Source organism: Siniperca chuatsi, linkage group LG11 (genome assembly GCF_020085105.1).
Source record: "Siniperca chuatsi isolate FFG_IHB_CAS linkage group LG11, ASM2008510v1, whole genome shotgun sequence".
NCBI lineage: Eukaryota > Metazoa > Chordata > Actinopteri > Centrarchiformes > Sinipercidae > Siniperca > Siniperca chuatsi.
This window is the reverse complement of record NC_058052.1, coordinates 10,141,178-10,166,655: the sequence shown is the minus strand read 5'-3', so window position 1 is coordinate 10,166,655 and position 25,478 is coordinate 10,141,178. Positions and strand designations below refer to the sequence as shown.

The following is a 25,478-nucleotide window of genomic DNA, read 5'->3' as shown; positions in this document are numbered from 1 at the left end:
AACTAATGTGTGTAATGGTTCAGTTTGTGATGATGTAAAACCACACTGACCTATGCACACACTGATTGATTGTTGTCTTTTGTAGTGTGGCCTGTAGGGGGAGCTGTGGCTCTGTGCAGCTCAGGCTGTTCAGAGCGTGGCTGCAGACTCCAGGCCTCCTCAGCCTGTGGGTGAGAGAGGTTTATTCACAGTGAGAGGGCCAAAACCGAGGGAGCTGTGTGACATTTAATTATGCCTCTGGCGCATGCTTGATGATTAGCATCTCTGTGGAAAACAACAGTAACGAGTGCCAAACGCAGGATCCCACACAATCACCTGGCCGCGGTGCACACAGTCACATAGGCCCCGGTAATCAGCACAAATCAGCTCCTGCGGCTCAGTATGTTAACTCAACAATCACCACACTGCAAAGTGCCCTAAGATTTGCTTAGTGCCGGTGGATAGAGGCCACACTGTAGGCTGATCGACTGCCTTCAGGTAGATTGAATAACCTGGTTATTTCTGTCTTATCAGTCATGGCCCTACCTCATAGACTCACTGTAACAATCAGGTGGTGACAGAAGCGAGGGGAAAAGCTGCTGAAATGAAAGGTTTGCAGATCCATGAGTAGCTTATCCTCCCTGAAGGTAAACACAGGAAGTTTTGACCCTTGCACACTGATATTGGCCTCTGGAGCCCCAGAAGGTCTCCGAATTAAAGATTTAGTTTTCAATAACATTACAAAATAATTTAAACCCTGCCTTTTATTGATGTTTGGCCACTCTGGGGCAGCACAACCAACTGGAAACACAACACTGACATATTATCACAGTAAGAAGTTGATATGGCGAACGTGTTGGCTAACAGTTGCTTATTTACACATCCAGCAGCCATGCAGTAACATTAGCATTTATCTAGTCGTATATAGGTCCAATATTAACATCTGGCTCTTTAGCTGCTAAATGCACCACTATCTTCACTAGGTAGTTGCCAGCTGTTTTGCAGGTAGCACCCAATGGCTACCTGCTGTTTGGTGCTGGGCAGCTAGTGTTCAGTGGGTTTGTCACAGCTTCTGTCTGAAAATAGCTTCCTGCTGCAGCTGAAACTGACGCTGATGGGAGCTGCTAAAATGCTCTGTAGAACTGACAAGAGCTGCTACAACACCTTTCACATCACACACACATTTGATCCATTTTAATATGAAAGTATTAATGAATGCAGCTTTAAACTATTGGGATGAGAACAGAGTAAAATCATCTGACTTTTTTCTGTGGGTTTTAGCCAGCATGTCAAACCATTTCATGCCCAAGATAAATAAAGTGTGCCCGGTTTTGTTACTATATTCATGAGATGGTCCAAATTAAATTCATTATGATTATATATTATTTCACTTCCTCAATAACCACCAACAGTTGCCTGCTGATTTTTGTCCTTTTCACTTGAAGATGTCATTTCGATATCAACTGCATGAGAAAACTGCATGAGAAAACTTTTAATCATTCTCCCCTTGACATTCACACCACCAAAACAATGCACTCTCTCATTTTAGCAGTATCTAAGATAAGAAACCTGGTATGTTTCCAATCTTCCACAGCTGTCGCGCTTGTGCGAGCAGGGTTATTGGATGTATTGAGGTCACTTCCTCTGAGAGCACTGTGGGCACTGAACCAGTGCTTTAGTCAGTGCCCTGGACCATGTAGCCGGGGGTAAAATGGACTCACTAGTCAGGAGCACAGCAGTGGAGTGTCTCCTCACAGTCCCAGGGGTCGGAGCAAACGATTACTCTGTGTGTAGCCTCATTGCAGAAGCGGCAACCAGAGTTTGTTCTGCTCTGTGTGTTTTAGGAATCGGCCTTGCTGCTAAGACAAAATTATCGCCCACCAGCAGACATCAAAATCAAAATGACAGTTGAGGATCCATGTGAGTTGTCAGATAGTGTTGTCTTCTTCCCCTTGACTGTGCATATATTTCAGAAGTTTCTGTTGTTAAGTTATAGCCCACTTAACCTCTGGTGAACTCCAGTTAACTGGAGCATGGCCGCATGCTGCCTCGCCGGAGGCCCCACTTGGCTTTAACTCTGAACTTTCCACCTCTCCAGAACCACATCCTGCCACTGTCCACTCTACTTAAGAAACACTGCCAGTGTTGTTTAAAGGGCCATACCAGTGATTTTGCACGTTTTAACCTACAACTCATGGAAGTCAGAGTTTCAGATCTATAATCTTTGTTTTTTTCATTTCCAGACTGCCTTTGGTTTCCATTCATTTCCATACAGTATAAAAAGGATTTAGAAGACTACTAAAACTAGTTTGAACTGTGTAACTTCCAATATCATTGTGTGGTAATGCAGTTTAAGGGTGTACTGTGTTATCTCACAAGGATAATATGACAAATCTTAAAGGTGCTATCAGTATTTTTAAATGGATCAAATGACTAAATGTTATGTGAAAAGGGTGATAAACCCACTGAGAATTATCACTCGACTCTGCATTTTCTCACAGCTCTACAGATCGTTTCGGCGACTTTCAGCTGATTGTTTTGGTTTTATGGCCCGCAACTTTACTGTTTTGGTTCGGTCTAACCGCTTATCTTTATATGCAGCAGGCAGCTGTTTTCAGTGAAATAAGCTCTGATAAACTCACTGTACAATACCGTGTGACATCCTCTGTCCTTAGACTTTTAGACTTAACATTCCTCTTAGTGGATTCAGGAGTTGTGAATGGGTTAAAAGTGGACGGTGTGTTGTAGGACTTGGACCTTAGTATTTGTAAAATCCTGGCTAATTTAGCCCAGATATTTTCATTGCAAATAAAAATTGACACTAAAATGTACATTATGACAACAGTCTACAGATAGTATCAGCAAGAATACAATTCTAGGAGGATAAGACACAAATTCACAATCTATGAATACTTCATATTGTGCTCTTCACAGACTGCACAAGGTTAAACTAAAGGAGAATGTTTCACCTGATATAGTTTGCGGTGTTTTTCGTCCCCCTAGAGATTATACTGAGTATGAGACAAAAAGTTCTGCTGTCACTTTTCCTTTCAAGCCATTACAATCAAGTTCAAGCTGTGTATCTGAGCTCCCATTTTAAAGAAAAACACCTTGTGTTGACTCACATCCACCTGATTCAGCTCCAGTCAGCAGAGGAGATCAGATCCTCTTCACAACACCTACAGTACATCCTCCCCCAAGCTCTTGTACTCTAGTTACGTAAAACTCATTTCATGCGAGAACTCCCAACTGGTCTACATTAAATGCACAGTAAATCAGAGACAACAGACTTGGCAAACTTTGCTCCACATCAGCCAAATATTCGCTCATATATTAAAATATTCATTCTCACTTCTTATATTCACTTCTCAAAAATACCACCGCACCGTCTCCAGAGAGCAGATAGATGAAATAATATTTTCACATCACAGGATTTCTTTGGTTAGCTGATGTTGTTTATCACTGCTGGCAGCAGCTGCCTCTCTGCCTTTTCTTCTCACACTCCTGCCCTGGTTTGTCTTGTCAATCTAACTGATGTAAACAAATTTCCCTCTACTGTAAGGTATGTTTACTCTAATATACCTTCAGTTTATCTCTAATAATCTTCATGAATCCAGGGAAGATGCACCATTTGGTGCAAGAAAATATCACTCGATTCAAGAAATAAAATGAAACGTTCCCACCAAAAAGTACAGTTTTTCACTTGATTCAAGAAAAATGTTACAAGTCAGCTTTTGAAGACATAATTGGTTTGAATTAAGTTTGCCAGCCATTATTCCATAAAGAAGAATTCTGTTGAATTTCCCCTGAAGTGTAAATGTTCTCCAAAGAATTTTTTTTTTCTTGCATCAAGAGGTTTATGTAAAACGGATCTTACCATGTTGGTGTGTGTGTTTTGTTTTACTGGCACATGTGGGTAAAAGTGTGGTACGTGTCTATGTGTGTGTACAGTTTTCTTGGCTTGCTCTGTGTGGCAGCTGAAGGAGCTGTCAGAACAACTTGACTTACGCTGCCTTGTGTCACTTTGTGTGGGCTGGTAATTTACTACAAAAGATATTGCATTCTCTCTGTTGACAGCCTGCCAACGCTGTCATTTGGCAAAGCCAGAAAAGTCATTTGTCAACTTCTTGCTCCCTCAAATCCCCCAAACGCTCACTGCCACACCCCGCAGCTTTAAAGGTCAAGGGCACGATGGCAGACTCACCTGGTAAATCTTTAATAAGTCAAAGAGTCAGCCCCATCTGGAGTTCAGCAGTTCATAGCAGAGCAGCAGGGGAGGCGGCAGTGTGTCAGGAGGATCCTGGAAAGCTTCTGCAGCCAGTTATTCCCCTGTTTTCTTTTGCAAAAATGACACCTTTTGACAGCCCAGCTGTTGTGCTGATTTCATGCCCGCAGGAAAGACGTGTGTGAGGTGATGCAATCATGACGTTAGTGTGGATTTCTCATGAGGAATATGGAAAGAAAAAAAACATTTTTGCTCTTAAACAGGTACCACTGTGCTCTGTGAAGAAATACAAACGGCACACTTGCTGTCAGAGTTTGTGTCTTTATCTGACAGGTGTTAGAGCTGAAGGTTACAATATGTACCCACTGCAACCACCCACACTGATCTTGTTTACTGCCAGACGGATCCTTCCAAATCAAGGATGGAGACATCTGAACATCCTCCTCATTGCTGTCATAAATATATCATAACCGTGGTAAATACTAGGCAACAGTCAGTTCTCTAAAAGACTTTGAAGGAACTATTTTATTTGCTTTTAAATTATTCAGAGGGAGGTGTCTACTTCTACACCTGCACCTGCAGACTGAAGCTATGAGATAGGATTCATGCTCCATGTGCTATTAAAGGCTCTGTAGTGAAGTGTTTATAGTCTAGAAATTAGAATATTCAGCACTGGCAGAATCAAGCAAAGTGACTTTGTTGCATAATTTAAATGATAAGTGACAGTAAATTAAGGAAGTGTGTGATGGCAGCGGTGATTAACTGAGCCCAAAGCACTCTGGTCTTTTAACAAGGTTGCAGAGAAATAAGAGAAAAAGGCAAGCTCATCAAACTGGCAGACAAATTGAAAGATAGAGTGAATCGACAGGAATGAATTACTTTTGTAATGTTTGCGGATTCATGGTTGCCTCTTCCTCTTTGTGTCAGTAGTAATTACACAGGCACCTATGGGAAAGGCAGGGAGGGAGATGAAAGCGCTGTGAAACCAGGACATGAACAAAGCCAGAAACAGAAAGAGGGGGCCAACGCTTGAACACCACGCCATCACAGACAGCCTTTGGGGCTGTTTTATTCAGCTGCCAGGAGCTTTTTAGGATTCGTTTTATCTGCTCTGCCTTCCCACCCACCCACACGCCCACCCCTCTGGATGGTGCTCCAGATGATTTGTGTCCAGTTTGGCCTCACTCGAGCCAACACAGCCTCTAAAAGCAGACACACTCTGCCTCCTTCTCTGCAGTCAGCCCACCTGTCTTGTGTTTGAGAGCTCTTTTCTGCCTGAGTGGGTTTGTTTGCGTTTAAGTGAAAGGTCACTTCAGGTTGGACGTTTCAAAGATTAATTTAAAATATATTTTAATACATACAATTTGATCTTTTTATCTGGATTTTCCTTTTCTTGGAGGGGAGCTCATATGAAAACATTCTGTGACTGGTGAGAGCAGCAAATCATGTCATGTTTAAACATGTTGGGCATACCATAGTCCATGAATGAAAGAGCTCGCCTCAGTAGGTGGGATTAGATGGAGGAGGTGAAACCTCCAGCAATTTCCATCATTCAATCACATAATTAACCATTTTTTCCTCTTTTTGCTATGAAGATCTTTTTAATTCCTTACGAATGAAGTTAGTCCTTCGACCATGTGGATCTTAATCTCAAATTCGAGCTAATTGTTTGTTGTAGGTGAAAGAAGACTAAGACTACTACAGCCAAGCTGGCAGCTCTGTTTGGCTGTACTTGAGCTAAATGCTAACATGATGATGCTAAGTAGGTATCATGTTTACCATGTTAACCATCTTAGTGTAGTGTGTTAGCATGCTAACATTTGCTTAATAGCACTGAACACAGGTTAGTGATATGTCAGCCTCAGTTGTAGTATTTAGTCATAATTCAAAGTCAGTGACCCAAATTTCACAATTTCATTTAAAACCATAAATGTCAACCTGCTGGTGGCGCTAGAGGGAAAGTCAGGGGATCACCAAAGTCATTAGGATTCCTCCTCTGGGGGCCACAAATGTCTGTACACAATTTCATGGCAATTAATTTCATAGTTGTTGAGATATTTCAGTCTGGACCAGTGGTGGACTATCAGACCAACCTTGCCATCCCTAGAGCCATCGCGCTAGCATGAGTAAAAACACTATATAATTAATTCATTACAAGGGTTGGGGAGTTGGGGGTTGATCACAGCTCCATTCATAGAACATGCTGCCGTAGACACCTGACACCTATTGATCCTTGTTGGAAAGAAGCCTATTCTGTCTGGTACCTTCACAAATCTATAGCAGTCAAAGTCAGTGGATCCTTTTGTAGGGCAACATTCGATTAGAAAATGGATTGCACCTTTTCATTCTTAATCAGTGATTTAAGACGTTCTCAGATCTTTCTCAGAAGTAAAAGTACATAAGTGTTCGCATCAAAATATACTTAACGTACCAAAAGTACTCATTATGCGGAAAGGTATGTATATTGGAAACAAATGTATATTGGATTATAATTATTGATGCATTATTGTGTTCATCACTTTAATGTTGCAGCTGGTAATGGTGGGGGTAATTAGAATTACTTTATGTACTGTGGGGTACTTGTGAATTTCTCCCCTGAGATCAATAAAGTCTTATTTTAACCTGTAATAATACATCATAATTATGTTCTTGATTAAATTTTGTATTATTAATCTGAATCTGCAAATAACTAGTCAAATAAATGTCGTGGCGTAAAAAGTACAATATTTGGTACCTCAAAATTGTTCTTAATACTGTATATTGTCAGTGTGTGATTCAATTCACTCATTTTGGTCTGGACATTTAAGCAGTTTTTTGGTTAATGTAAGGAATATTTGGGTGTTTTCAGAGCTTGTATTTATGCTGCTGGTGCATTGACACAGTACAATCACTCCAAACATTTCTATTGTATTAACTCTCTATATACTGTATGTAACCTGATAAGATGTCCTTTAAAAAGCCCTGGTAGGGATAAACACAGTTCAATCAAATTCAATGCACGGCACATCTGGGCTCTCAGAAATCCTTTTAGGGATGGTTGAAAGTCCCCATTGCTGGCACTCGGCTCCTGTGTTCTTCATCAGACCCAAATTTGTGGCATTACACTCAGAGAGCCATCTCATAAATGGATTTCATGTTGTGTGTGAAGCCTCATAGGGGAATCGGTGCACCATGTGGCCATCTGTCTTCGTACTTCCAGCCTCGTGAGCCACTTTCCCAGAAATCAACACCCTGTGGTCTGAGTCACCCTCGCCATCCTGTCGTCTGCATTTATTTATTTATTTTTCCATCAAGCTCTGTAAGCACTATCAAGTGTTTTTTCCCTATGAGCGCATGTTGTGCTCTGTCATTAGAGGCATGTCATTCTGCAGGCAATATTACAGATAATGCCATGCTTAAGAGCTTTTTCACTGCTGTACATTATCTCTAGTGAAGGACATATAGGAAGTTGAGTGGGAAATGGATGCATGTTCTTTCATTGCTGGAAGATGCTGTAATCAATTGTAGGCTATAGATTACTGACATTACATCCATTTCTTTATAATATTTCAAGGAAGAGTGCATCTGACCTTCTTTTAGCATGTTAGCTCAGCATCCTCTTTATGACAGCTCTGTGCATGATAAAATCTCAAGGCTCTTGAGGTGTGGGTGGCAGATGTACAGTAGAAAGCAGATAGATAGTAAGCACTGAAGCCTTTCACTTATTTGTTTTAACTGTTTTATTTCATTTCAAATGTAGGATCCAATGGAAACACCAATTCATAAACCCAAATGAATACATCTTTTGTGCTGATGCAACAAACATACATACAAATTAGAGCCCAACTAATAATTGATTTTTGAAGGAATAGTTAGACATTTTGGGAAATACGCTTATTCGTTTTCTTGCTGAGACGTAGATGAGATGATTGATACCACTCTGCTCAGTTACATTAAGGTTATGGCTAATTTAACAGATAACCTAAACTCTGTCTTATGGAGAATAACAAGGAATCAGTGAATGAACAGAGAATTACACTAAATTTAACAAAACAAAATTCATCCTGGGACAGCAATACAGGAGCACTGTTTTTGTACCTTTGCTTTTGAACATGAAGTCAAATACTAATGATGAACAATATACAATGTGCACACACATATGTACATATACACATATATACACATATTTTGTAAATTAAATACTAACAAACTATCTCTTAACTATACCATACCCTTCATATTTATACATTTATATTTATTGTTACAGTCACTCTTACTTTTCTTGTAAGACAATTGGTCCTTCATATGCAAAACCATTGCAAAATGTAAAAATAGAATGAAACATACCGTTACAAAGACAAAACATTAGATGGCGGAGTCAACTGCACTGCACTAGTGATGAAGCTGGATTTCATCAGATGTTTTCATTTCCAATCATGAATAAATATTAATACTGATATTATCACTCCATCAGTGACTGTCCCTCTCATCACCTGGCCACGTTTCTCTCCCATCTGCCGGCTGCCTGGGAGGACAATGACTGGCTTCACACGCCAGTGAAGTCACCGGCCAAATTGGCCAACTCTATTTGGAGCCGCAGACCAAGTTGGCCTCCCTGTAGAGTGGCACTTGGATATTTGGTGTGCCCACTGTTCTGCTGCTAATTGTGTGGCAGCAAAGGCCACTCTGGCAAATTAGTCCCTCCATCACTCCATTGTGTTTTCCTGTTTTGCCTGTGACAGCACCAGCCTGGTGGGACAAGGCCGGGGCACGCAAAAACATATTTGGACTGCATGGCTTTTGCTAGTGTTTTGTGCGTTGTTTGTTTTTGTTTTTTTGGCTTGGTTATATGTCACTTTGACACATTAAGCATTCAGTGCAGGATCTGGTAATTAGACAAATGTTCACATAAGTGCATTGTAGTAATTACATTACATAAACATTATATTCTGAATAATTTTCAGTCTGTAAAAACACCTGGATTTGCCCCTGGTTGCTTTAAGTTCACAGACACTTTGACTAACTAGTGTGTCCTCCAGGGGGCACTGTTGTATCAGGCTACATCCCACTGGAAGAGCTGTAGAAGTGGCATGGCTGTCTACCACCCTATCTGTGTTTGTGTTCTCACTTTGTTAGACAATGGCACTATATTCTTATCCAATCTAACCTCCACCTGGAGAAAGAGACGGATTGCATGGCACTTACCCTCCTGCAGCAAATTAAAACAGAGTCTCATTATAGAAAAGCAGATAACACTAAATATGGTACATGCTGACTGCAGGATATATATATATAATTTCAGAGTGAAATAATTGAACTGTTCTCAGTGAGGATAGTCCAATTATTGATACCATGCGTAATTCTGAATGATAGCCGATCTGCTAATAGAACTGACGATCCCAGCAAGAACAATAGGTTTGATCCCTGTCCAGGGAACATAGCAGTCTTTTAAGCATATGTAATTAGTTAGAGGTTACATATGTTGTCTATGTTTTAGAAACAGAGCTAGAAGCTTTCACATAATGCATAATGTGCTGTATAATTTCCTTGACCTTGCCCTGACTATTTTATTGCATCACTCTCCTCAAAATCTTTGCCTGCCCCTCACATCTCACCCCCACTCAGTACACTACCAGTTAAACCCACTCGCTCCTCAGGTATTTGAATATGGATGCCATCTTTCACTGTGTTATTGGCCTCTTTCTCCCCTCCCGTCCTTCATTACAAATGATCTCTCAGCACTAATGAGTACATGTCTAAAAATACCCCCCTTGTCCAGAGAGCTGGATGTGTTGTGGTGCGTATTGGGCTTTAACAGATGTTAATGGTTATGGAACATCAGAGTCGTGTAATGAATAGAGGCACAGCTACTCCGACTTCATTTAGAGAGAATATTTTAATATTCAACATGCATCCGCACCCACCCACTGAAATTCCGCAGCCATGGATTCAGTTTAGACGCCCCCTACACCCCTCCTGGCTACCTTTTTAACATACCGGTGGTGTTCTCTGTTGCCATGGTAACACCGCATGACCTTTCCTTGGAGGTCGAGCTCTTGTCAGTGTGTTGCTCAAAAGATTTCATTCCAGCTCTCCACCCATTGGTGGTCTTTGCAGTTGGAAACGTTCTCCGGTTTGACGGATGAGGGAAATGATCCAACTGGACTTGTCTCAGAGTGAAAGAAAACGTAAGGTGATGGATGGAGCCGTCACCACCCTCCTCTAATTAACTGACAGGGTCCCCTCATTGCCCGCATGAAGGTCCAATGACTCAATTCATGGAGAAATGTTTGGCCATGGCCATGTTTGCTTTTGCCAACCTTCTCAACAGGGGAAAAAAAGAAGCATACTTAAATCAAGTTTATCTTCACTTGAGAGATTGGCAGTTAATATTGGAGAGCTCAACTTGTTGCTCAACTTGAAATGTTTACTTAATAATCAATTAATTCATGAAATATGTTTCTTGTGTCAAAGTGCATTTCCCCTTTGAACTGTTTTCCCCACAGCGCTGCTGTCCGTGATTGGTGTCAGGGCTCAATTTAGGTTAATGTGAGGTTATGATTAGGCGAGAAGATGAGTGGTTAGTGATAAGGCTAAATTGGGTTCAGGCTAAGCACCACAGAAGATGACAGGTCTGGGTTAGGGTTATTTGTTGGGTTAGGGTTGTTTGTGAAGAAATAGTTTCAGCACATAATTACAAATCCACATTCTTACATTTCTGTTTGTTTATGGATTAAAGAAATTAGATATAAAGTATTAATTAGTGAGGTGTAGAGGTGATTGTAGACTCATTTTTGGAGAGAGCCAGGCAAACTGTTCCCTCTGCTTCCAGTCTTTATGCAAAGCTAGATTAATCACTAGTCTTGTTCCAGACCTCTGAATTTGCGCCCAAATCTCTCACTCAGTCAGTTATTCAAATACAGTAGCTCTGATGTTATGCCCATTGCTGGCTTCCACCAGTTGGAGAAAGAGTCGACCAATCAAAGCCTTGTAGGCGGGATTAAGAATAATGCTATCATCTTCCCGCATAGCTTGCAAGCTACCTAGCTACATCCATGAAAACAACTGACAAACCAAATGGCCATAAAACTGGTGACAAGAGTGGATGAGACCTAGCTGTGTTGTAAGCCGACTTACAGAAATAAAACTCTTAAACTCCAAAATTTTAACATCTGCTAGCAACAGCTACAACAGCTACCCTGTCGACTGAAAATGACGTTGCTGGGATGGATCTGTCACTCGCTTTTGGTTAGGACAAAACAAAACAAAATCCCCACCTCTCACCCCCTACAAGAAATGGGCTAACATGAACGCGATGTGAGGCTGAATGAAGTGAAACAAAATAGCAATTCAGTCTGATTATCAGGCTAGCTAATTCCTTACTTAACGCACAGACATGCGACTGGTAACGATCTTCTCATCTGACTCCTACAGCTGGGCCTAGACTACAGGAGTTTTGGTTAGTACCGATGTTCGGCACATATTTTCTGGCAATGTGAGGGGTTTACAGATCCAGTCTTAAACCTCCCAAACTGCTCACACACTCATCGGGACAGCCCCGATAATTTCAAACATGTTTGATATTTAGGATTTAAAATCTGGATGCATCACATCAGTACTTTCCGAGCGGGACCACAGTAGACAATGAGAGAGACAACTCTGCTGTTGACAGATATTAAAACTGACTGTTAAAATCTCACCTCCAGTTCTCACTGAAGAATAGACAACCCGTGTTGACCGCGCCTCCCCAACCATTTTCTCATCCAGACTTGTGCCTTTTGCTTTTGTTTTTTCTCACTGCAAAGCATTACTACATCAAGATGTTGCACCACGTCAGTCTCCATTTTGTTTACATCTGGTTCTCCATGAGATCATGTGAGGTGGTGCATTGCTTCCTCTGGCGCAACAATAATAATAATATCCTGTATTGTGTGATGCACCATTATTTTCAAATCTTGTAGTGTAAGCATGTTTAAGATCAGAGAGAATATCATCTGTGTAATTTCTCCTTATGTGCGTGATGCAACCGATTTAAAAATCGGTTAGGATTTTAAAACTCCTGTAGTCTGAACCTTTAATGTTTCTTCATCTGACTGATACTAGTATTTGCATAATCTTTTTTTCTACAGACACCAGTGTTATTGCCTGGGCCACTAGCATCGATTCTCAATCTGCTTTCGTGATCAAAGCGGTAAAGGGTTGTCCTTTTCGGCCAGAGAGAGAGAAGGCAACTGAATAAGATTGGAACGATCAACTAAACACCTGCTGTGGACAAACTAGTCATGCCTTTCTCTGAATCAGGCTCAGTTGTTGAGTCTCTAGACTTACCACAGGCAGACAGCAATAATGACACTTTACAAACCTGGACATTAAACAGTGATGCACGATGACTGTGTGGCCACATGGGGAGAAACTCTTGATGATTTCATCAGGCCCATGAGTTCATCATGACCAGATCAGAAGTGCCAATACGGCAAAATGTTTGCAGCATGAGAGTCAGCTGTAAACGGGACCCCACACCCTTTCCTCCCTCCGTGAGAAGCCGAGGGGAGACGTTGAGAGCAGATCTCCCCCTGTTCCTGCCCAAGGGTTCGAGTCTAATTCAGACAAGATGTTGGATGTTCAACAGCCTCCTTTTCTCATTTGCGGTGCAGATCTAGATGAAAAGGTGGCGAGCGGCAGGAGCAGACCTCTCGGGAGGGGTTTCATTAGATATTACAATCTAAGCTTCCTCCAAGGCCAGGGTCAAAGATGGCTCCTATTTGCACCTTATTTCATGGCCAGGAAGATAATCAACCCACACAGAGTCCATCTGGTTCACATGGAGGTCTTGTTTAGGAATGGCCTTTGTAGCACGCAATGCAACACAGCTCGCACAGCCCTGAAATGAGAGGCAAATAAGGGCTGTGAGAAGGGAAAGATAGAAAGTTCAACTTCAGCAATGTAACCAGATGAAATCAAAATTCATTTCTCTCAGTTTAGTGGACTCAGGTTTGCAGACATGCAACATGTGACAATCTCATGAGTTTCCAGGCCCCGGTTATCAGAGAGTCTGTTGTCTTTGTACAGTCTTGCTGAGCGTGATAATGCCAGTGTATCCTCCCCTTCTGTCCTCATGGTCTGCTTTGTGTCCTTCACAGACGGTAATCAGATACAGTGGGCTGATTGTGGAACAAACGACCCGGGGCAGTCCAGCTGCACAGGAGTACGGTTTCAACCCTTAAATGATGATGTCACCCACTCCCATGTGACAGGGCTCAGTTTCACTGTCAGATCAATTATTCACAGCATTTAATTGGATCAGCTGAATCCAGATCGCTCGGGGGATCCATTTCCCGTAACAGCAGCTGCAAATAAACCCTGAGCCAGCACACAAGACATAAGGCTCCAGATCAATATCCGCAGACTACAGCACACCTCACTGACTTTATAAAAACTACCCAAATGACATGCAAGTTTGCTTCAATGGAAGGAAATAATCCATGTGTTAAAGTATACATTTCCTTTATTAGATTAATCTTGGCTGCTTCACACTCTAACATAAGAGCAGGAGTGGAGGTGATGACTTCAGAGCATTGGGTGAAGGCCAGTCTGTGATGATGCTGCATTCATTAATCACACAGTCGTATACAGTGGCGTTCGCAGCCTCTTAGTCATCAGATATTCCCCTGGCCTCTGCGCCGCTCCTGCCTCCAGCTCATTACAGGCCTCTCAGTTAAAGGTGGCCTTTGTGCCCATTACTATTGGGTTTCAGGTTACATAGTGTAGAGAGCCTTCCATTCACAAGGCGGGGATCAAAACACAAGGCCTATATCTCTGTGGAAAAGGAGAAAGAGAGAACAGCCCATTCATCTTCAGTCGTCACACATGCGAAGGTCTCTGGAAAGTTGCTTTTCCAATTAAACGCAGCCATCTCTGTTTTCACATGAAACCCACAGTGTTTTTTCAAATGTTCGCCACCTCACCAACTATTTATTCAGCATTTGTTTCATTTATTTACCTGACTCAATCTTATCAATGATAAGTGTACTCGAAGCAAATAAGCTGTTGAGTAATCCAATGTACATACCACTGAATGGTCATGTTAGTCATTGAGAGCCTATAAGTTGCTGATTGAAAAGATTTATAAGGCCCCAGGTGCCCATGATCATGAAATTACTCTGAAGGCATGAATATGTCTCTTTCATTCCCTCCATGTATGCAGTCTTATGCCAACTATAGAGGCAGAACTCACAAAGTCCCGAGTGTCTTTTGGCAGGTTTTCAGACATGTTCTTGAGTAAAAAGGTAACAAAAATTAGCCTAGCTGTGACTCCATTCGTGTCACATCCACTGACTGGAGAACATTGCCTTCTTTGACCATCATAGACTCGTCATCAGCTCGCACCTCATTGTTCAGCCTCAGGCGTCCACAGAAATAGTCTCAAATGAAGGCTTATTGCACTCATTGACCTTTTAAACACTAGCAGCACATTTTCAAAGCAAAGCTTGAAAACCTCTTTTTAAGTATACATCTTTATAACTACAAATCTATGGGTTCGGGCGGTTCCTTCTAACATTAACATTAGCATTGTTCCAAAAGGGAGCTAAACATGATTTCTGCATGGATCAGAGCGAGCACAGAGAGTGCTGATCAATGTTTCCAAGAGTCTAATTCTATTAATCATATGTGCTGAGAGGGTGAGGGCTGCCTTAGTATACAACCAGCAGCTCCACAATGACCTTGTGACTGGTGACCTTTCCTGTGTTTCTCTTCAACCTGAGGGGACATGCTGTGGAGACTCAGCTAATCGGCTTTGTTCACCACTCAACTGCAGCTCTAATAAGCCTATTGATCAGGATACGCATTGATCCAGTGTTCAGGCTGGAGCCCGGGCTGGGTTAGCAGGTTGTGTAGGTAAATGGTGATGGGAGACGGGTTTGGATTTGCCATTTAACAATCATGCCTTTCCTTTTCCTTCAAATTGGTATATAGGTTCTTTTTAGGGAACAAAGCACAGAGTTTTCCATAATAGCTTAGCTTTACTCTTAGCTAGATTGGAACAAGAAAACATGGGCTCACTAGGCCGTATAAATGCTTAACATCACACACAGTGCCTATATATATATATATATATATATATATATATATATATATATATATATATATATATATATATATATATATTACGCCTTGTATCCGTGTCATTGTGCCTGTCTATCTGTATGCAAGTGAGGACATGCCAGTGATAAACAGCTCACAGTGTATGACTTTCACATTATTGAAGATGCTGAGGATGGTAGGCGTGGGACAGTTTACATATTCAATATATGTATGTGATGAAAGGGGCATTATGTTGGGTCAGCAGAGACACCCCTGTGGAATTTACTGGCTGGCTCTGCAATAATAAAGCGGAAATGCTGCGTTTTCAGAAGCTGCTGTTCATTCATGTTATGAAATTTGTGATTCAATTTGGCGCTTGACTCGTCACAGTATGCAACATAATGTTTAGTAAGTCATATGGGACATCATATATGGAATGGTGGGCTTGTGCTGGTGTTGCAACATTGCAGTGTGAACATTTTCCTGGTTTCATGAGTACATTTTTAGCTACACTAGTGGTGTTGCTCTAGTGATGGTAATCATGGTTTGTTAGTTGGTTGCTATGTTGCTGCCACTTTGGTCCAGACTGAATTATCTCAACAACTGTTGACAACACTATTGTATGGATTGCGGTGATATTTGGTACAGACATTAATGGTCCCCAGAGGATGAATCCTACAGACTTTAGTGTACCACTGAACTTTAATATAGTGCCAGCAGCAGGTTGACATTTGTGGTTTTGTGTGAAATGTCTGCAACTTTTGGATGGATTGGATGGAAATTTGATGCATACATTTATGTCCCTGTCAGGATGAATTGTAATAACTTTGTGGCTCATTTAACTTTCCATATAGTGCCATCCTCGGTCCAAATTTTAGAGTGTTCAGTACTTTGGTTTATGACCAAATACCTGCAAAACAATTCATTAGCCATTCCCATCAGTCTCAACTACGCTTTATGTTTAGTGCTAATTAGCAAATGTTAGCATGCTAACACACTCAACAAAGATGGTGAACATTACACCCTCTAAACATCAGCATGTTAGCATTGTAATTGTGGGTATGTTAGTATGCTGATATTAGAGTTTAGCTCAAAGCCCTTTAATGCCTAAGTACAGCCTTACAGAGCTGCTAGCATGGCTGTAGACTGTTCAACTTGTTGTTCAGAAAACAAAAAGTAAAAGCCACATTTAATAATCGCTTGATGCTGTGCTGAGAGAGTTGGTGATCTCATGACTAATGTTAAACATGACAAAATGTGCTGCCTATTTCTGACCACTTACATAAACATTTTCTGTTGTGCCCTGAGCCCTGACAAGTCTATTTCAAAGCGTCCTGCCAGAAAAGGCTCTGGAACTGCGCTGCTGTCAGTGCTGCACACAAATCCTGGGAGAATCCTGAAAAAACTGAATGACTCAGAGACTGATTGGCCAGGGAAATGATTTTCCTCTGAAAATCATCTCAAAGGAGCCACACCTTGTTTACTCATGGCTGTGCTCCCCTCTCCTGACTGGCATTCAGAGGGAAGATGATTGCTGCCTCACATACTGTAACTCAGTCATCATCATTGCTCTGATGTTAACAGCACTCCCCCAGACGGAAAAAAAAGCACTCAAGTCTTTCATAACAAACATGACCTGACAGGAGTAAAGGCTGAGATAAGAGAGCAAGGGTAGTCAGAGCTGACATTGGGTTAAATACATTCGAGTTGCAGAAGTGAATTAGGGCAAAAAGGGAGCTCAAATGGAACAGACAAGCCTGGTTCCTCCAGGGCGATTATGAAACCAGCCTTTACAGTGAAATGATTCTCCATTGTGATGTTTTCATGAAACATTTCTATTTCTGGACTATCCTCCCCTCACCCTCGCTAACCATGCACACAAACATCATAACATACTCAGCACATTGGACATCACTCCGAGGGTTATTGTGGATGGCAGATGTAGTCAGCCAAACGTGCAAAGAGTGCATAAGAGTGTGTTCCTCCGATGAGGAGACATGCACTCTCACAAATGAACATGCATGCATGCACAAAGTGAAAGCACAAAACAGTAGAGGCACTTTCTGAATCAGTGAGGTTGAGAGAAGCAGATTTTTTTGTGCAAAAATATAAATGTCCTTTATATTTTGTATATTCATACATACACACGCCCTGGCACACAGTACAATCCTTTTCCTGGTGTTCACATGGATGACTGTAATCAGGGTTGAGCAACATTTGCATTGCGTAATTCTTCTTTGTTTTCTCAGGGACCGATGTGGAAACTGTACCGAACAAATAGTCATACACAACAGCTATGTCTGATTTCCACTCCCATCTCCCATGTCTGAAATCTCCACCCCCCCCACACACACACTTTCTCTCACTTGGCCCTGTGGCAACAAATACTTCATGTTCGCCTTCCCTTACATAGTGAGATCATCAGTCCGTGTGTGTGTTTGTTGCAAATATTCTCAGCTCCCCCAGCCAAGTCTGCCCTGCCCCCGTCAGACAGCAAAATGCTTGCATGTGTAATTTCTGGCCCGGAGGGTTGACGAACGAAAAGTAACAGTTGGTGTGTGCATGTGTGCGCCATCTACTTGTGCCAACATGTTTTCTGTTTCTCTTATTTGTAGATGTGTGTGAGCCTGGAATGCTTTGTGTTTCTGAATAGCAAATCTCCAAGTGCTCTCTAGCCGCCGCCTCTGAGCAGGGTCAGAGGTCGCGCCGCATATTGTCCCAATATGGAAACTGCTCTTCCAGCTCTGCAGCACAAAGGCTGGCCACACTGAGCTCTTTGTTACGACTGCCAGAGACCCGAGTCAGGTCAACAACACTCTAAACCAATTAACAAAGGATTTTTGTGTCCCAAATACACACATATAACCATGCATTTTCTACACCGGTTGCAGTAAAAATATAAAAATACCTCTGAATCTCTCACTCTTTTGTCTCTGCAATCTTTAAAATAGCATTAGAAAGATCTGGCTCAGCTCCAACTGTTATGAGAGGACAGAGAGGAAGAGATGGAGTTGCTGGGGGGGGCATAGAAGGATAAAATGGAGGGAGAGCCACAGAGGAGGAGGGGTATCTGCTGTAAAATCCTGTTATGCAACCCCTTTTCTATGGCTGGCGTATTGCATCTGTTAAAAACGGAGGAGAAAAACAGCTTTGCAATTAGCGCTCTGTGTCCTGAGGGTCCTGGTCTCCCCCAATCACATAGCTCTGTCCTGCTCTCCCCAGCGTGTGTGTTGCTAAGCAGATGATGTGACTCGGGAACACACAGTGCTATTCTTATAGTGTTGGCGTGGAGCAGACACACTGATAGCAATGCTCTGACTCTGCCTGCATGCATGGTGATGTTTACTGGAACAGCCCAGTCTTGCAAATAAAACCAAGCTGGATTGTTGTTTTCTCTGCCTTGGCTGCTCCCATAAGTGCTGTTAGAGTCTGAGATTTGGACAAAGCTTTACGCCCCTTATTTCTTATATTTTGGGCACATTCAAGGTTTACAGCAACTTGGGGTGTGGTCTCCATACACGGGTGCTTCCTCTGTGGTGAGCAGGGTGTTTATGGGTCTGGCCCTGTTTCCTGACTCTTAGATAAGGACCACCCACCAAGGCCTCTTCATTTCAAATCCATCAGCAGTTAATGATGCCTGGGGAGGCTCCAACATTCTTATAGCGGAGCAGTGATGTAATTACTCAGCATTTATCAAAGTCTCCAGTAACATGATCTCTAAGAAAATCATAAACAGTAATATATTATAGCATAGAAGTGTTTCCTTTTGCTTGACGCCTAGTTAACATGCCATTTTATATACTGTGGTAACCGTTTTCATAAATACAACATGGAAGCATGCGTCCCCTCAGGACAAGCAGTTAAGAGGGGCAAAATATGTCAGGTTCAGACAACCTAGCTCAGGCAATGCCTTTTATCTTCATTGTTCCACTAATTGTTATAGAGTTCTTTTCAGAGGTTAATCCGAGCTGAAACTAGGCGGGTGTGTAATCAGAGCCTGAAAAGATTGGATATTGAGGTTGTTAAATTAGGTCAGGCAGCACTAAAATGATGCCTCGCAGAAGCACTCAAGAGAAGGAAAATGCTCTATCTGCTGGTTGTATAAAAAGAAAGAGGACGCAGAGGCTGTATTTCATTGTTCCACATGGCCACGGCTAATGGTCTCCATCCCTAGTGTGAATGGAAGGTATTTGTGTGAGAGTGTGATGCATTATTTAAGAGTAAACACAGTGGAGACAGAGAGGCCCAGCGGTGGTGGGGTAGTATTGATTGTGACAGGCCAGAGGAGACATGCACACCTCTCTTAAGTGTCTAGGGCTTCTCACAATGCCCCCACAAATCAACTTTTATTGCTCTGGCTTTGGAGTCTCCACAGTCAGCAGCCTATCAGGCAAAGCAGCTTAGCAGAGATAGCCTACGGCAGTCCCACAGTGGGCCTTAACGCTATCAATCGATCATTCATCACCAGTCCCCTAAGAAACAAAAACAAGCAGCCAAAAGACAGCCAGGGGAGGGAGGGGGCTGAACTGGACTGTGTCACACAGCTCTTGGCTGGGTGGAAAAACCCTGTCAGGTTTTATTTGGGAACAGTCCACGTCCTGTTCTGTGCAGCACAAATTGAAGCATTTAAGGAGGAGAGGGAGAAGAAAAGTAATGAGAAAAACTTTCTGAAAGAGGTCGAATGAAATGTGGCCCTGCGGTGCCCCCCTCTCTTACCCGCTCCCTCCCTCCTCCAGCCCTCCTGCACATTCCTCTCCCCTCAGCAGATCTGGCATGCCCCACAGGAGGCGGCGGCAGCAGCAGCACAGTAATCTTTTCAAAAGGGCGGATTTGAGCGGCCGCCAGGGCAGCCGGCCAACTATTTCTCATTTGGAGCTGGCCTGGAGATGACCCTCCTGTTGGAGCCCCACTCTCAGGAAAAACAAAAACGCCAGCACCGAGTAAGGGAGCGCCTTGGCAACACTGGAGAGCCGGGAACAGACTAGCAAAAGGAAAACAGGGAAACCGCAAGCCTGCTCTCAGAAACATCTGTACCGCCTTCCTGTGTAAAAAGAAAAAAATTCAACTTAATACTGTCTGCATGAGCCCAAGGGACTTAACAAAAACATGGGAGGGCTGTGTTTCATTCTTTTTTTTACTTGGAACTCTGTCTGTATGTCTTTTTTTTTCCTTTGTCCATTTCCCTCTCTGTCTAACAATTTCCCGAGCCCAACAACCCCCCCCATCCTCTCTTTCCTCTCCACAGCCCTCCACTGAGCCCTGGCCTCTTGCACTTTCAGTGGAAGCCCACCCTTGGCTTGGGAGGAGCTAGTCTGGGTCCCTGTTATGCTTGCTCAATGATGGATGGACAGGAAAACTAAGAATCCAAGTCCAGCATTCCTGCTTCTACAGTGGGGTGAGCGGTTGGAGGGAAAAGTGTGGGAATTCCTGAGCTTCTTTGTAATCACTATATGTTTGACAGCAACTGCAGTGACCTTCATCCAAACTTGCGGTCAGCCCCCAGACAAGAGTGCCTAGTAATTATCTGGGTGTTTCTTGCAAAAGTAACAGAAAAAAGGCAGCTTCCAGAAAAAGTGAAAGAGAGAAAGAGAAGGACGGGACATGTGGAAATGTTTGGAGGCTTACAGGCTTTGTGAGTCAGACCTAAAACATCAAATTCCACATGCTGGGTTCAGATATCGTGTCTGTATGCAATGTTTACTGCCACACTCAGCCCTTACTTGGCCACTGGGCCAATAAGACGCCCCTGTGGCCAGCTTTAGGGAGGGAGCAAGGGACGACAACAAAGAAAGCCCTTATGTTTTCCCTCTAAAACCTGTCTCCCCCCCACGCACACATAAACACCACTCAAAAAAAAAACGCTCCAGTAAAAACTCATCACACATCTGCCAGATCCGCTGAGGCCTGCCTCCAATTATCCGCCCACCACGCTGGAATCCCAGGAAGGCTCTGTCCGGCAGAGCGTTTGATGTTGCCACGCAACATTTGACAGAGAACAGGGCGGCTTTGAAAATCAGAGTGTAAACTTGCCTGCCAAGTTTGACGTGAAGAAAGAGGGGATGGTGGTGGTGGAGGAAGGGGGATGGCGTTGGGGGGTAGACAAGGAAAATGCCACTAGATGGAAAGCAGCTGCTGACGGCTGGGAAACATTGCTTTAAATGGGCCCAAATGTGGCGGAGCTCTACCAAACCTCGGCCAAGTGGTCAGCATTTTCCCTTCTGGGGCCTTTTGCTGATGTGTAAAGAGGAGAACTGAAGAGCAAGTTGCGAAAGCACTTGTGCAATCCAAAAACTTTTTTGAATTTTGAGCATCTCAAATGGACTTTAGCTATTAATTCTTTGCGTCGTGTTTATAAATGCAGCAACTGAAATCAGTGTAAAAGTGCTGTTGACATACTTCCAAACAGAATTAATGCCACCAATTTTATGCACTAAGTTTAATTGTTTTGTATTTGGCACAGTGTAATGATCTACATCATTGAATAATTTCTTCTAATAAGGTTTTAGCAATAAGATCCTAATCATTTCTGTTACCGAGAGGGAAGCTGGACCGGCTCCATCTGAATCATCTTTCACACTAATTATGGTTTCAGAGCACAATGATGAATGTAAAGTGAAACCACAGCTGAACGCTGTGAACCTCCCGAGGCAAATGAGGTCACTCCAGTTTGTTTGGAGTTTTTCCCCATTACAGTATCAACACGATGATCTGGAAAGGTGACACCTGGGAGGCATGACGAGCCGGCCACACCTCCAACACAAAGGAAAACAAGTACAGTAAAGGAGCTGCATTCTTTCCCACGATTACTGGTAGAGTGAGGTAAGGCGAGCCGGATTAGTTGCAGCGCAAATAAACGCCATCATGCACACACACAAACGCACACCCACCTCAACCTTTTCACTGCTGTCAGGTTAAAATGTCATACCTTTAAAATGTCATTCTCAGGTTGTGAAGTGATTTGAATTTTTAGATATTAAATTATTTGTTAGAAATTTCCAAGGCCCAAAGCTTTCGCCAGGATGTTTGAAGAGTAAACAGTGATGATAGCAGATAATATATGTCTCACCCTTGCTGACCTGAGTTCCACCAGCTGTAAGCAAATGAGGATTGCCCGAATCAACTCCCTAACGTTCAAACAAGCTCAGCAATCTTTCCCTACTTTGTTTAGTATAATCACCTGCAACTGACTAGTCCTGAAATGAAATGCTAGTGAGTTGCAAGGCTATCAGTCTCAGATATTTACTGGTAATAAGGGGAGGTCAGATCACATGGTGTAAGAATATCATTCATGACTTGCACAAAACAGCAACTGAAAACTGAGTGATGACACACACCCACTGTTGTCTCCTGCAGGATAGTGGCAGTAGTGATACATGACGATCCCCTGACTCTTTGTCTCGCTCCATTTAAGCTGCAGATAGTGTTACACACTCTCTTCCGGACCAGAAAAGATCACATTGTCCTCTTTGACGTGCTGGGCCGCATTATCCGTTCAAACAGGTCCGATTCACCACCGCTCACACAGACAGCGGCCTGTTCGACAGAGACGGCACGTATAACACATGCAACATGTGACTCACGTGGTGACATGCTGAATACATTAACATGGAGTGTAACACAAAGAAGTGGGCTTGGACACAGAGGGCCTCTTTTTTAATAATCTTTTAATCTTTTTTGATATAGGGCTGCAACTAATGATTATTTTCATTTTCAATTCTTTAATTAATCAATTAATGCTTTGTCTCTAAAATGTGTTTTGAACTGTGTAAACAGTTCAAAACTGAAAGATATTCAATTTACAATGATATAAAACAGAAAATAGAATAGAAAATATTCACATTTAAGAAGCTGGAACCAGCAAATGTTTTGCATTTTTGCTTGAAACTCACTCAAATTAATCATTTCTTACCAAAATAGTTGCTGATTGACTTTCTGTTTTGGTAACTAATTGATTAATCAACTGATTGTTGCAGCTCTACAGTGATGCATCGAAGTTTTAAGTGAATTATACATTTTGATCTATTGTAAAATCAGATAGTGTGTGTGATATTGCAGCTTTCCACCTACATCCTCTCACTGGATACAAAATGGCGGAAGCAATTCGTGCATCGTGAGGGGCTTTCTCTTAGCTGAAAGAGAAATAAATAAAGAAAGAAGTAAGCAAATCATGTTTGAAAGGATTTACCCAAAGGGCATCAGCTGACTGTCTACTGGCTGCTTTTGGCCCCTCGAGCAGTCTCCATGGCAACAGTCCTTCTGAATCTGGCCACTGCCAGCTTCGCTCCATCATAACAACTAATCCCATTGATGCGTCTCTGGAATGCGTTGGCCTGTTTCAAGGGGAAACCTGAAGCCATTTGCGCAGCTGCTCAGCGCTAACTGAATGTACAGTTTCAGTGTTGACTTGAAAATACAAAGGTGAGCCTCTGACAGTCTTACTGGCATATTTGAAAAGCACAAAAAACTGTCTCTTTAAAGATTTTACTCTTTCTGCTGCTCTTCATTCTTCAAGTTTTTAAATAAGGCTCTTCAATCATTTATAAAATGCACAACTCACTGAGCACAGACTTCAGTGCCCCCACATAAGTCACACCCTACAAGATAATGTTTGAAGATGAAAATGTGTATTTAAGCCTGCGCATGTTGTCACTGTTGGCTTTTCTAAGGGCTTAAAGGCAATTTAGCACCAATCCAGCTGCATCTCAATCATTTGACACTAAGCTTTCCACTCATTAAGATGTAATTGCTGTTGTCAAGCAACTGGCACATCTTTGGTCAAAAAATAATTACATCTCTGTGCATAGCAGCCTCTCAATAATAAGTCAGTGTGTAAATAAAGACGGAAGGGGGCCTTGAAGTCAGACTAGTCAGGGTGAGGTACATACTGCAGATCCACAAAAGGGTGGGTGACAAATTAGTGAGCCTAATGAGAGGCCTGTGACACATAGTAATTTCTGTGTGTACAATTCATGAAACCTGCTTTAGATCTCTGGGGAGAGCACATTAAACTCTGTCGCTCCGTTTTTAGTGTAAGCTATGTGATTGCAGCATGAGGCTGAGGTAAATATGTGTCACTAGGATTCCCGTTGGGAGCAATGAAGTCAATCCTACGTTTAGGAGTTTATTCATGGTGTGTGGAGCTTGGCAATTATTCTGTCTGCTTACATGAGAGATAGACAGAGAGGGCCTGATACGGCGGCTCTCAGCTCGCTCTAAAAGCATCTCTGGAAACTTAAGTCGTAATATTGAGTTACTCTAATCAACTACTTCATGCTATTGATCTTGTTTCCCTCACTGGCTGCTCGAGCAGTGAATGGATGTGCAGAGAACAGTATGGTCTTTGTGTGATGTCCCCCCTTCCCCCCACTCAACCTTCCTCCATCCGCCATGGCTAGTAACCTAAGCTTCGAAGTCACGAGCTCCGCTCCATCCCCCTCTGAGCAGGTAACAAGACCAGCTGTCGCCATGGTTACAAGCCACAACCAGTCCCAGGATGGGGGAGGAGGGGAGGCCGGGTTCCAATCACAAGGACAACTTTATCACATCCAGCATCAGCTCAGCAGCACACAGCCCAGTCTCTTTCTCTGTGCAACATTTCTGCAACACAAGATTTAATCATCTCGCTGCCATTCTGCTAAACGCCGTATATCAGGGGAAAGGGACAGACGCCTGACTGCGGCTCAGAATAGCATGATTAACAGCCTGTAGTGGAAAGCAAAGCCTCTGCTACCAGTTACTGTGAGTCAGCTATAGATGCACATAGGACCATCTGGATGCTAACTCACTAGCAATGCTATCAGCTATATGTAAAGGGCGTCATGATGAGTGTGCAGCAGTTTCACAAGACATTGGTTTGTCTTTTTCCTGTTTAATCTTTTTTTCCCCAATTGCCTCAGCACCTTCATATGTGTTGATATCTCTATAATTCAAATAAAACACAAGAAAAATACTGTAAAAATCAATAACCATCTGGCTATCACTTTATTTTAACCATTTAGAAACATTTATAAGCAGTATACAACCAAATAACAAACCCGTGTAATGCACTCTTGAGTAGTTATACGCAGATATAATGTATTGTAATTGTATATAAGGCAAATTAAATGATTGTTGCCAACATCTGCAGTATGGATAAATGTTCCTTGCATTAGTCTAACCCCATGTCTGTTAGACTGTTGCCATGGCAACTGGGCGAGTGAGCCAGCTTTGAAAC

At 42.5% G+C, this 25,478-nt stretch overlaps 1 long non-coding RNA gene across 1 annotated transcript; it reads right to left on the bottom strand.

Moving 5' to 3' along the window:
• Positions 1-7,908: 7,908 nt before the first annotated feature.
• Positions 7,909-25,205, bottom strand: LOC122884765. The gene is made up of 2 exons (XR_006379961.1): positions 22,600-25,205; positions 7,909-13,064 (listed from the first exon to the last, which is right to left on the bottom strand). It is a non-coding gene; the product is annotated as an uncharacterized LOC122884765 (long non-coding RNA).
• Positions 25,206-25,478: the final 273 nt, after the last annotated feature.